General features: G+C 38.0%; 1 pseudogene; it reads right to left on the bottom strand.

The window, feature by feature from the left end:
* Positions 1-2,936: 2,936 nt before the first annotated feature.
* Positions 2,937-3,055, bottom strand: LOC120607536 (uncharacterized; annotated as a pseudogene).
* Positions 3,056-13,080: the final 10,025 nt, after the last annotated feature.

The following is a 13,080-nucleotide window of genomic DNA, read 5'->3' as shown; positions in this document are numbered from 1 at the left end:
AGAAAGAAAGAAAGAAAGAAAGAAAGAAAAGAAAAGAAAGAAAGAAGAAAAAAGGAAAAGAATCAATTAACTGTTTCTATTTTTCTCTTGAATTACTTACCTGGCAACTTTAGGAGAAGGTGGAGAAGTCTCAGGTTAAGCTTGATACAGATGCAAAAAATGATCTTTGGGAGATTTCGTATCAAAATGAGGCCTGTGATGATCTAAAGTATTTCAGTAACCATTGTCCCTCCATCCCAGTTTTACCAATTCTCTGTCTTCAGTGATTCATTCAAAACTTCCTCTGACTTTTCTTTCTCACCCCACCATCCTTCCAGGCACCCAGAAAAAGTGCCCACTTGCCACTCTGATGTGACCTCTTGGATGAATTCAGTTTGATGAGCATGCTTTAAGAGAAATATTTTGATAGGGCTTCAAAATAAATCATAAAATCCCCAGCTCTTCACAAATTACTAGATAATGTGTGAAATAGACATTATCACCTAATTCATATACTTCACTTCATTCTACATCCATCTGTTCTCTGGTCCTAACCGTGGGCTTTGGGAAAAACTCAGACAGGAGTCAGTATGTATATAACACATTTAGTTGGTATTGAAGATTTGTCTATACATTTTTTATTCACCTGTTTTTTTTTTTAAATTAAAATTATTAGGGTGGCATTGATTAATAAAATCAAACATGTTTCAAGTGTACAATTCAACAATATGTCATGTATATATTGCATTGTGTGTTTACCACCCAAAGCTAGATTTCTTTCCATCTCCAAATATTTGACCCATTTTACCACTCCCTACCTCCCTCTTCTCCCCCTTCCCTCTGATAACCACTAATCCACCGTCTGTGTCCATGAGTGTCTGTTTGTCAGGTTTGTTTGTTGCTTTCAGTTTCATATCTCACATATGAGTGAAATCATATGGTTTTCAACTTACCCTGTCTGTCTTATTTTGCTTAGCATGATTATGCTAATGAATGGATGGATCTTATAATATCAGCTGCCTCCCATAATATCCACAAAAATTATGCATATAACTTCTCGTATGTATAGGAAATTTTTCTGAAATTTTAGGAGAATGTTAGTGGGAGTAGGGATTGAGGGAGAGCAAACAATTTCAGACTTAATGCAAACAATTTTAGAGTTAATGTTCCTGAACTTAAATGTCCTTAAATTATCTACTGTTTCGGATTAAAATTGAGAAAATTCAAATTTTGAAATATTTAAAATTTACAGGCACAAATAGATAATAATATAATGAAGGCCAATGTACCCACCACCCAGACTCAGTGAATCTTAACATTATGCCATATTTTTTTTCGCTAGGTCTTTTTAAAGAAATAAAACATTATAGATATAGTTGTTTCCTGTGCAATCCTCCCTGACCTTGTTCTTTTTTCTCCTCTGGTGTATAACTTATCTCATAAACTGAATGTTTATTATTCTCATGCTTGTTTTTATACTTTTTTTACTTATACAGGAATACCTTGGAGATATTGTGTGTTCAGTTCTAGACCACCACAATGAAGTGAATATCACAATAAATTGAAACATTCTTTTGGTTTCCACATGCATTTAAAAGTTATGAGTACACTATACTGTAGTCTAAAATAGCATTATGTCTAAAAAAGACAACTGAGCATTGGCTTCAACAAACCATTCACCAGCTACATTAGCCCCTAACAAGAGAGTCAGCCTGTTCTTTTAAGCTTTAAAGTCAGGCATTGACTTCTCTCTATAATAGTCCTAAATGGCATCTTCTCCTGATGGAAAACTATTTCATCTACATTTAAAATCTGTTGTTTAGCCGCCTTCATTAATTATCTTAGCTAGATCTTCCAAATAGTTTGCTGCAGCTTCTACATCAGCCCTTGCTGCTTCACCTTGCACTTTTATGTGATGGAGACGTCTTATTTTCTTAAACCTCATGAAGCAAATTCTGCCGGCTCCAAACTTTTCTTCTGCAACTTCCTGACCTCTCTCAGTCTTCACAGAATTGAAGGACATTAGAATCTTGCTCTGGATTGGACTTTAGCTTAAGGGAATGCTATGGCTGGTTTGATTTATCCAGACCACTAAAACTTTCTTCATTTCAGCAAAAAGGCTGTTTTACTTTATCATTTGTGTTTTCACTGGAGTAACACCTTTAATTTCCTTCAGAAATGTTTCTTTTGCATTCACAACCTGGCTAATTGTTTGGTAAAAAAGGCCTAGCTTTTGGCCCATCTCAGCTTTCGACATGCCTTCTTCCCTAAGCTTAATCATTTCTAGTTTTTGATTTAAGGTAAGAGACGAGTGACTCATCTTTTTACTTGAACACTTAGAGACCATTGTAAGGTTATCAACCGGCCTAATTTCGATATTGTTGTGTCTCATGAAACAGGGAGGCTGGAGGAAAGGGAAAGAGATGGGGTGATGGCTGGTCAGTGGAGCAGTCAGAATACATACATTTATTGATTAAGTTTGTCATCTTATATGGGCACAGTTCACAATGCCCCCAAATAATTACAATAGTAACATCAAAGATCACTGTCACAAACCACCATAACAAATGTAGTAATAACGAAAAAGTTTGAAATATTGTGAGAATTACCAAAATGTGACAGAGACATGAAACGAGCAAATGCTGTTGAAAAATGGTGCCAATAGACTTGCTTGATGCAGGGTTGTTATAAATCTTCAATTTGTAGGGAAAAAAAGCAATATATGCAAAGTATAATAAAGCAAAGTGCAATAAAATGAGGTATGCCAGACTCAGTATAGCCAGACTCAGTATAGATGATAATATTCTATGTTTTTAACTTTACATAATTGATATTAAACTGTATTAATATTCTTCAACTTTTTTTTTTTTAAACTTTTGTAGGCGAGACAATCCTTGGTTGACATCACAGATTGCAAGGAACTTGTCAGCTTACAATCCCTTATCTTTTATTTTTTACCCCTACAGTACCTGGTCTTCCTAGGTAGTTTCCTATCCAAGTACTAACCAGGCCTGAGCCTGCTTAGCTTCTGAGCTCAGACGGGATCAAGCTTGTTCAGGGTGGCATGGCCGTAAACTTGTTTTTTTTAATTCAGCAGCTAATCCATGTAGCCAATAGCTCATTCAACTGCTGGATGTTATGAGTATTCCAGCTATTGTGAATATATATGTATATATATATATATATATATATATATATATATATATATATATATATCTTCCTGCTAATAAACATTTAGGTCTTAGCTATCACACATAAGATGCAATAAACATTCCTTTTATTTTTTTCAAAACCGTGTGTGAGAATTTCCTTAGGGGATATACATAAAAGTCATCAGCTACTTTACCTCTCCCAGAACGCCTAGGCTCATGTTACTTACTGATTCCACTATTTATTTCTTATTAATTCTTCCTCCTCACTCCTTTTTGTATGAAATATCCTGTCACTGAAAATTATCTGCATTTAGTTTTTGGTCGAGCAATCCAGCTCTTTCTAGCCCTTGCACCTACACTCGACTCCTGGTTCATCTTTGCATACAAAATTCCATTATGGCATTCTTCAAGACAAAACCAGTCAAACAAAGCCTTCTTTTCATAGGACCCAGCCTCCTTGGAAAGTGATTGTGATTATAGAAGGAATCTGGTTTCTCTGTTACTTTTGGGAAAAGGCTCCCATAGGATGATAATTTGCTTTGCTACATCTCTTGGTCTAGGGAATCATCATTTGCTTGTAAGCTTTCTGTCTTAAACAATACTATGCATTATTTATGCATTCATTCATTCAACAATCATTTATTGCACATGTTTGCCTGGCACTGTACTAGGCGCTGCAGTGATCACAGAGATGAATACGATTTAAGGAACTCTTAATCTATTCAGGGAAATGAACACTTAAACAAATACTTACAATATTTTCAAAACTTTGCTCCAAGAGTAGGACAGAGTGCTGACGAAATATAGGGAAAGGAATGTTAATTTTATTGAGAAGTCTTCATTAAAGAGATAGCAGCAAAAAGAATAATTGCAAGGTCCAGGGCCTGGTAGTCTAGTGTGGTTGGAATTGGCAAGGAATTTGGTGGCCAGATTTTAGAATCTTGGAAGGAAAATTGAGAGCAGCAGCAAGTAAGGTAGATTGGTGACGGATTTTGTGTGGTCGGTTATAGTTATCAGGCTCAGCTATTTAAATTTTAATATGTGATCAGTGGGGTAGCCATGGGAATTTAAAAAGTGAAGGCTTTATTTTATTAAGTCTGGGCTTTAAAAAAGAAACTAACAGCTGTCTGTAAACTTGGAGACCACTTAGGTCACTGTGGTGGTGTTTTAGGAAGAGATGTAGAGGGACTGAACTAAGTTGGGGAAGAATGGACAGACAGTGATCCAGGAAATTTGAGAACCATTCAGGACTTACCATTGTCAAACATAAAGATGGTCCTGTCTTTGCGTGAGATGAAAAGAAGAAAAAGTTAAAGATAAGAAGAATCCTAGCCTGTGAGGCTAATTAGGACATCTTCTCTTGGTGAAGACGTTTATTGGAAAGTCATGAGTTTGGTTTAGGTAACCTTTAATGTTAAGTGCTTGTAAGAAACCAGATAGAGTTGTCTGCCTGTGGTCAATGGAACTAAGGTCTAGTATTTAGGAGAGGTAAGACAAAGGGGAGAAGTTTAGGGGAAGGTTATAATATTGCAAAAGCAGCAGAAAAATAAAAAAAGATGAATGCAGAATATAAGGCATGTGGAATTGACAATCAGAACATTATTGCAGATATTTTTAAAGAGCAAACTAAGTAGTGGTGAAGCAGAAAAAGCTTCAGTTGGATGAATGGGAATTGGTGTGGTGGACACTGCTAATTTTATCGCAATTATCTCTTCTCCCTGTCTTCCTTACCGATAGAACTCTGGTCTTATTTAAGGGGCAATGAGCATCTAGGGATGACCATGTGAGATAGTTCTGGCCAATGAGATAGAAGTGCAAATCTGTTGGGGATATCTGGGGAAGTTTTTGGTTTTCAGATAGCCACAGCTCTTTTTTGTCTTTCCTCTTAGCTCTTCAGCCCTCTTCCTTCCTAGAATACTAAACAAGGCAACAAGGATGGGGATGAATGCCTATGCTCTCGGTATGATGGGAAAGACGGCATTGTCGAGCCCTGGACAGTCTTGGCCTATCTGTCCCTAAGGTTCTCGCTGTGTAAGACTGTTTAAGAGCTTTAATTAGATAATTTAGAGATATTGTTAGTTGGGTGTGTTTTCGTTTTCAGAAGCTGATTCTTTAAGTCAGTTTTAATCCTTGTAATGGCAACTGATAATCTCAGAGTCTTCAAAGTTGATGACAAGATTGACTTGACTTCTCCTTATAAGATTGGTCTGTGGACACCTGCATCAAAATCCTTTGCAATGACTATAAAAATGCCGGTACTAGGGCATCGCTCTAGACCAACTAAATCAGATTATTTGGGAATGGAACTGAGGAATCTATCTTTAATGGACTAAGGTTTAATTTATAATTCCTTTATACCACTCTCAGGTTCATGCAGATAGGCATACCGTCTACAACAATGGGGAGCTGGTGAAGGCGACTTTGTGTCCATTATATTGGGGATACGTGCTTATGCATAGATCTAGATGGATTAAAGAAGAAATTAAAGGATTAATTGAAAACCTAGTGGACAGGAAAGTCAGGCTTAGGTGCTGATATGCTCTTGCTTGATATAAAATATCAATAATTTGTACCTTTAACATCTCTGAAGGAATGGGAGGTCTTGAGGGCTGCTGAGTAACTGAAGGGGAAATAAGGAGAGGAGTGAATCTTCTCATCTTCCTGGCCATTGAGCCCACAGGTATACATGATACCCGTGGGGAAAACAAAGTCAGAAATATTCCCATAGAGGTAAGGGAGATGGGAGTAGGGAATTGATGTTGGAAGATAAGTTGGTTAGTTTACAACAGCTATGTTTTGAAAAATCAGTCAAGTATTCATACCACTGTATAGTTCTTATTATGAGTTACTAAAGCAGATGATTATATATTTCCATCTGCCATTTTAATCCTTAAATAACAGAGGACAATTTAAAAAAAATTTTGTCTTAACCCTGGAACTGAACATAAGGTAACATCCAGCAGTGAGTTTGTGTTGACTCTGCACAACAACCCAAGTGGGTAAAGTTTTGAACTTGCTTATTTGCAGTTTCTCTCTTTGAATATGTATTTTGAAGAGTTCTTTTTTTTTTTTTCCCAGTATGGTGTGTTGTCCAAATGAAATATTCTCCAAAGTAATGACCTCAAGATAAAAACCAAGATAAAAAGCTGGCATCATTATGTTTGGCAGGCACAAACAGTGCTTATGCTGAAATCGAAATGATCGAAACCAACCTCATGGAAGAATGCAAACACTCAAAAGTTGTAAGAAAAGATACGTAAATCAAATTTGTAAAGCAATTCTATTGCCACTTTTAAAAAAGTAAATTCCCTTTTAAGGAACTCATCAACTTCACTCGAGTCCAAAACATTTTTGGGTGGCAGGGATAATGATGATTAAAGCCTGAAACATCAGCAAAACTCCTTTACATCTACAAAGATGGGAAAACAAACCTTTAGGCAAAATGCTAAAAATAGGCTCATTTTGGTGAAATGAAGCTGTTTGAATAAATGAAACTCATAGTTTTTATCTAAACCATCTGTGGTGTGAAATGGGAAGTCATATAGAAAAGTCCTTAGAGGCTTCTGATTGCTCTGCATTAGAAAGGAGAGGGGGAGGAGAGAAAACGGAGTTTCTCTCCATTTATCTGAGAATTAACAAAGTGATCAGCGAAGTGACAATGGAGGCCAACCTGTGCTGGCTGAGGCAGTCTGGCTCCCCAGCTGTCCATGTGTTGAAGGTGAAATGTTTTAGGAATGCAAGACCGGAATCATTTCAAGAAATTGATAGGTTAAAGTAGCAGAAGTCGCAGATTCTTTGTCCTGTAAGAAAAGAAAGGTTGGGGTGGGGAGGGAGGGAGGGAGAAGGAGAGAGAGAACCCGATCTAAAACAACCACCGGGGGACTTAGTGTTGCAAAGGACTATCACTTCTGTTATGTTGGCCTGCCGAAACCACATCTTGAAACCAGGTGTTAAAAATGACCCAACTCAACAGCTAGTATGGCTTTGTAGATACGTACATTTTGTAATATTCCCTAGAAATTGCAGTTTCATTTAGATATGCCAATCTTTTTTTCTTCTTGTATAAGACTCTCACCAAGACCAGATTTAGATTTCTGTGAGTCCACCTTGATAAAAAACCAAAAGCAATTACAAAATGCTCCACAGAATTGGTTATAATTTACAGAGAGATGGATTCTGAAGAGTTTCCTCAGGCTTGGGAAATGGGGTAAAACTAGATCAAAGATAAATCTAGCAATGATTATTGGTGCGAGCTACTTTCGTACGGTACATTTTTGCATGTTTGAGCATCGTACCGATATGCTTAATTTCTGAAAGGACTTCATCCACGGGCCATGTGGCGTGGCATGGCTCCCCTTCACTCATTGTTCGCTTCGGTTCTTATGTAACTACAGTAGGGTCCATGTGGAATCATTGGGGCCCCTCTCTTAGTTTATTGGCTTTATTAGATTTAATCTTCAAATTTGTTTATACCATCACCTCTCACATTCAGTTTACTCATTTTAATAATTGAGGAATTATAGGCTATGAAGAGAAAGCTTTTTGCCAAATGTTCTCTTGCAAAACATGGTAAGAACAGACATAAGTGATCCCCCTGCCCATATTCTGGCCTTTCTTGGATTCTATTAAAAATAATATTAAGTTTTTTAGAATAAAAGGTTGCTGCTGTATTTGCTGAATTTGATTTAATTAGCAACAGGTGTGCTTTGACTCTAGCGCTAGAGCTGCCCTTTTGAGTAAGGTTAAGGTACCACTGGATCAAAGAGAGAGGGTGTGTTTCTTTCCAGTCCACCGCTAGGCCTAATTTTTCAGGGTCGCCCCTGCAGCGGTAGCCTTTGTCCCAGAACACGACCAGAGTACCCGTGAGTCTAGGACTATTCTAGAACTGAGAGCTCTCTGAGACTTATGGTCATAGATAATTTTCTAAGTGAATTTGACTCTCTCGATCTTCCTTTGTCCATAGCCGGAGCATCAGCAGGACCAGAAATTAAAGCTCCGAGTGGTGAACCCAGATCAGTGGGGTTCAACGGGGCTCAGTGAAACACACATCTTGCTTTCTGTTCTCAGTAGCAAGTCACTGCATTTCTCTACCTGTGAGCTGAATCAGTATTATTTCTCATCTACCTTTCACCCACCATCATCACATGTGGAAAATAATAAGGTTTGAGTTCTCAAATGTCCAGAGAGGAATGGCATACTCTCAGGGCTGAGTCATATGATTGGTTTATCTATGTCTTAGAATTCGACAGGATTTGACCTTGATTCACATGTCAAGCATCAGACTGCATCAACATCAAGGACTTCAAAACAAAGCTATCTGGAGGTAAAACGTTGACAGGCACCCACCTTAAACGTCCACCCGGAAAGCTGAGGTACTAGGCCGATCCCCCCGTTCCCCAGTGTAATGGAAAGTGCCAGCGGTGAAAGTGTTAAGAGATGACAATGTCCTTTTGCGTCTGCTCTAATGACTTACTCCATCCCGATGCACCTGGGAAAGGTCGAGGTTAGTCCTCAGAAAGCAGTCATGTTGTAAAGACTCCCGTGCCTTTCGCCGTAACACGGGGCCCTTTGTGGCTTGATGTTTAACTGCCCTGGAATGTTATTCTTTCCATTGCCTTTATGACTACACTTAGATGTGAAACTACTGGGCCTTATTCCAGTACCACCCTCAATCTTCCTTTTCTCTTACGGACCTCTAAACATCCAAACCCGTCTTATTCTACAGGTTTCCACTGAATCAAAAGGTGAGGTGCATGTTTCACCAAGCGGTATGTCCTCTTTCAGCGTTCCAGGGAGAAAGCTTGGTTCATACGATCAAGATTAATGGCCGCTCCTGAACTTCTCGTCAGCATCCCACTGTGGGGTCTTTCCCCAGCATTATGGCCAGTAGGGCAAGTGCCAGGTTGAGGGAACAAAACATTCGTTTTGGAAATCTGCTGGCTCTAAACCTTTGATCGCCACTTTCTAACTGTCTTTAAAACCTTTTGCCTTACAACAGTTGCAAGCTGTGGTTTTGTGTCTATGTGAGGTGACTAACAGCACTACCACTCTCTATGTGGGGAGTGTATTCATCTAGCACCCAAACCACCTACTGACTTCCGGCACCTCTTATCAGCTAAGCCATCGGCCACGAGCTGACATTTCAGCATTCAGAAGCTCCCCACCCCCACTTAAAAAAAAAGTGACAGGAGGAGAAAAAGGCTCATTTGGCAATAGTTTGCTCTTGCTGTTTGGCCTGGAGAAAGACATTCAAAGTGGTAGAAGATTGTTTAGTAACAGCTGGCGAGCACCAGGGTGTAAGGCTGATTTTCAGATATGACAGGCACTTACAGGAATGCTGCCAGATACAGCTGTTTAAAAGCCTTAATAAACAGCAAGTCAATACTAATCTTTGCCAAATTAATCTTTTCCCTGACAGCCCATCAGAGCAATTATGTTTAGGCTTATTGTAAACACACAATTGTCAAACACGGAAGATGCAGCTTTTAAAATACTATGGTTTGGTTCATAGTCTTTCTTTAGAATGTTTCTTTTTTTCTTTTTCTTTTTCTTTTTTTCCTGTAGAATTGTAAGTCTTTCCATTTTCTTTTCCAGTCATTATTATTATGTTTTTCTGGCCTCATGTCAGTGTGAATGAAATTTCACTTTCAAACGTCTTTGCTAGCAAGCTGTTAATAAAACGTGACATGATGACAGTGCCGGTGGGTTCCCTTAATAAGGCACAACTCTGACCAGGCTGAAGCGTGACACGTCCGTGCTCTCAGCTGCCTCCTGATATGGAACAAGAACTTTATCTTCGCTTCTTCTTTCCTTCTACAGTGTCATCTGGTTCTGGATACAAATGACGAGATGTTGACTAAGCAAGAAATGAGAAAGCAAAGTCTAATTCTGCGTACGCATGGATTGCGGATTGTGTGTACGTTGGTTCAGAAGTTACCCCTCCCTCTCACAAGCAGTAGTCGTATGCAGATTCAGAAACTTTTCTGTTAGGGAAGGTTCTTATGTGCTGGGACCTGGTTTCAAATTATCCTAGGGAAATCTCCTTTGAGAATCTTAAAAAAATAGGACCACGCCTCCTTATCCTGGTGTAATTTAGACAGAGTCCAAGAAATACACTCTTTTATTTATTTCATTTCGCCAAGTCATGCTAACACTTGGTAATCAGATTTTAAAAAATCAGCATCCTGCTCATCAGTGTTTTAATTTAGCATTCCTTAAACTTGTCTCCTGGAATTTCTCTCTGGCTCTCAACACTCCTACTTGTCTAGCACCTTTTTCCTCCTTGGCTTCTTATTTTCTTGATGTGACTAGTGTGTATTTCATCTTTTACTTGTGTAACTCGAAACTCTTGTTCGATCTTGTAGACCAAAAAAAAAAAAAAAAAAGGGCACAACTCATTCTGAAATTCTTTTTTTCGATCTTTTTGTAAACTTACATTTCTTAATAAAAATTTTCCATTCTTCTTCGCCTCCTAATGCTTGCTTGCCTGCAAAGTTTAATTTCCTTTTATATGGAAAGAGGTTTTAAATTATCGAGGAAACATCACACAATTCCCACTGAGGATAATTTGTGATGTTTCATTGACCTTTCTACATATCATTTCATTTATTGTAAACTTACTATGTGCTATGACATTTCAAGTTGTTTTGGTGGTAGAGAAATTATTCTATTTTAGGGAAACAGAGTTTGCACTGTTGGGTGACTCACATGAATTCATCCATTAGGTGACTCGGTGTCGTAAGTATTTGGGATTAAATTTAGGTTGTGAATTCTGTACCTTGCTTGCCACTATTTCAATATTCAATCATCAAACAAGAGAAGAATGTCTCTGTGTTTTTATGATTACCTTAAAATGAGAGTTACAGACGGAGTAAGAAGAAACAGATCAACCCCCTTCAGCAAATGAACATTAAGAGAATATCTGTGTGTAACAAACTCTTTCGTGTTCTAGCAGATAACCTATTTATGCCAGATTTCCACATAAAACTTTTGCTATAACAAAGAAATAAGAATGTTTATTGGAATTTACTAGAATCTGGCACTTTAAAATATTCTTTGTTTAATTTAATGTAACTGTCTGGGACTAATTTGAAGTGGGGCACCCTGTAAGCAAACAAACAACTGATTGCTACTTTGAGTCCTTCCAGAACTTTGTGAGAAACTCCATTTGAAATTATATCTACTGTTGTAGCCAGAATCCTAGTGTCTCTGGTTCTCAAACATATAGGTAGAACTATATGAAATAGCTGTTTTTGTACATACCACAGTCAAATATTGGCAATTTCATATGGCTCAGTAGAATTACCTTTCAAATGAGTGGACAACTCTTTGCAAAAGGCCCATGGGTAAAGAAAATGGGCTGTTGGTGTGCTTCTTTTAAATTTTGAGTTAATAAATTAAAAATATTTATTAGTAATGACTCTGAGCCAGGACACACCGTTCTTTGCCATCGTGGCTTTTGATGGATCGCTGTGTCCCATCCAGATGGGGCTCTGCCTCTTAAAGGCAACAGGTGAAAACAATCACAGAGATCAACTTTATCCTCAGCTCCGTTCACTGACTTGATTAACTAGAAGTCATTACTTGGCAATTTTCCATTACCAACTCATTCATATTTGATGGGAATTGGGATTCTGGATTATTCTTTCTTGTATATGCTAGAGACACAACTCAACCCTCTCCTACTCACTGTCATGCATATATGTATTTTTTTCTTTTCAAATTAGTTCTAGTTTTGATTTTGGTGAATTGGTAAAGATATTTTATATTTAATATTACTGCCGAACCACCCAGAATGACCTGATTTGAGGTGCAGGAATCCTGCAGCTGCTAGGGCAGGGTACACCATTTCTATTCCTCTGAGTTACAGGGCTCCCCTTTTAAAGATGGGGGGTTTCTCCGGCAACACCTCGCTATCTTAGAGATCGGGTTGATGAGAGGGCGTTCTCGGTGTTTCAGAAAAGAACAGCTGTGGCCATGCCAGCCGTTCATCTCTACCGTGCCTGATCGCTTCTGCCATCAAATTTGTTTGGAATTTCTCATCTGACTGGGTCTGTCCTTTAGAAACAGATGGATATCCAAATATAATACGGTCACGTGTCGTAAGAATTTTTATTTATGATGTATTTTCTTTTATTTACATTTGTTTTGTACTGTTTTTGGTATCGAGTTTCAACACTCTACCCTGGTTGCACACCTGCTCTAGAGAAGCTGTAAACAGCATTGTACTTTCTGTACAAACTGCCTGTCAAAGTCGAAGCTGGTTGTTCTCATCCCAGTAATTATCTTCTCAGTTTAGACTGAATGCAAGCGAAAATTCTACTTTATCATAATATAATAAATAAAAGACATTAGGTAATTAGTAGTGCTGGTATATTTCTGAAATACTAAACAGACAAACAATAAACTGTGAACTTAATCACATGAGTTCTTATACAGTTTCAAGACAGGAAAATTAGAGCTCTCAGCTACAGTCATTTTAATAATCACATTGGATCTGCATTATTTATTAGTTATTACATGCTCAAGTGATTCATGGTTGTACAATGCCTAAAATCATTCCAAAGCAAGCATACCTTTTGTCTTTTTAATTCTGACTGGATTACACAATGCATATATTTGTATTTAGTTAAATTGCTAAGTTTATTTCACACATTCCATGAAAGAGACATCAGCCATTCTCTTGATTTCCAACCAGACTAGCTTTCTTGCTACCAGCCCCTGTAAGGGAGTCATTTGCTAGCTCTTTTTGATGTAAGAGCTATGCAAACCTTCAGCCAGATTCTCAATGCTTTTGGTTCCCTAGCAAATCTCTAGTACTCTCAGAATTCTCTTGGAAGACTCAGGAATTCTGGAAAGAGAAGTAGCTTATGGAGGCACAAAAGACAACAAGAATCTCAATTTCTATCAGCAGCTTTCAAATTTGGATGCTTTCTCTTTCTTCTTCTTC

The sequence above is a fragment of the Pteropus medius genome, unplaced genomic scaffold (genome assembly GCF_902729225.1).
Source record: "Pteropus medius unplaced genomic scaffold, Ma_sr-lr_union100, whole genome shotgun sequence".
NCBI classification, from domain to species: Eukaryota; Metazoa; Chordata; class Mammalia; order Chiroptera; family Pteropodidae; genus Pteropus; species Pteropus medius.
The sequence above is the reverse complement of the archived record's forward strand: the minus strand, read 5'-3'. Positions and strand labels throughout refer to the sequence as shown.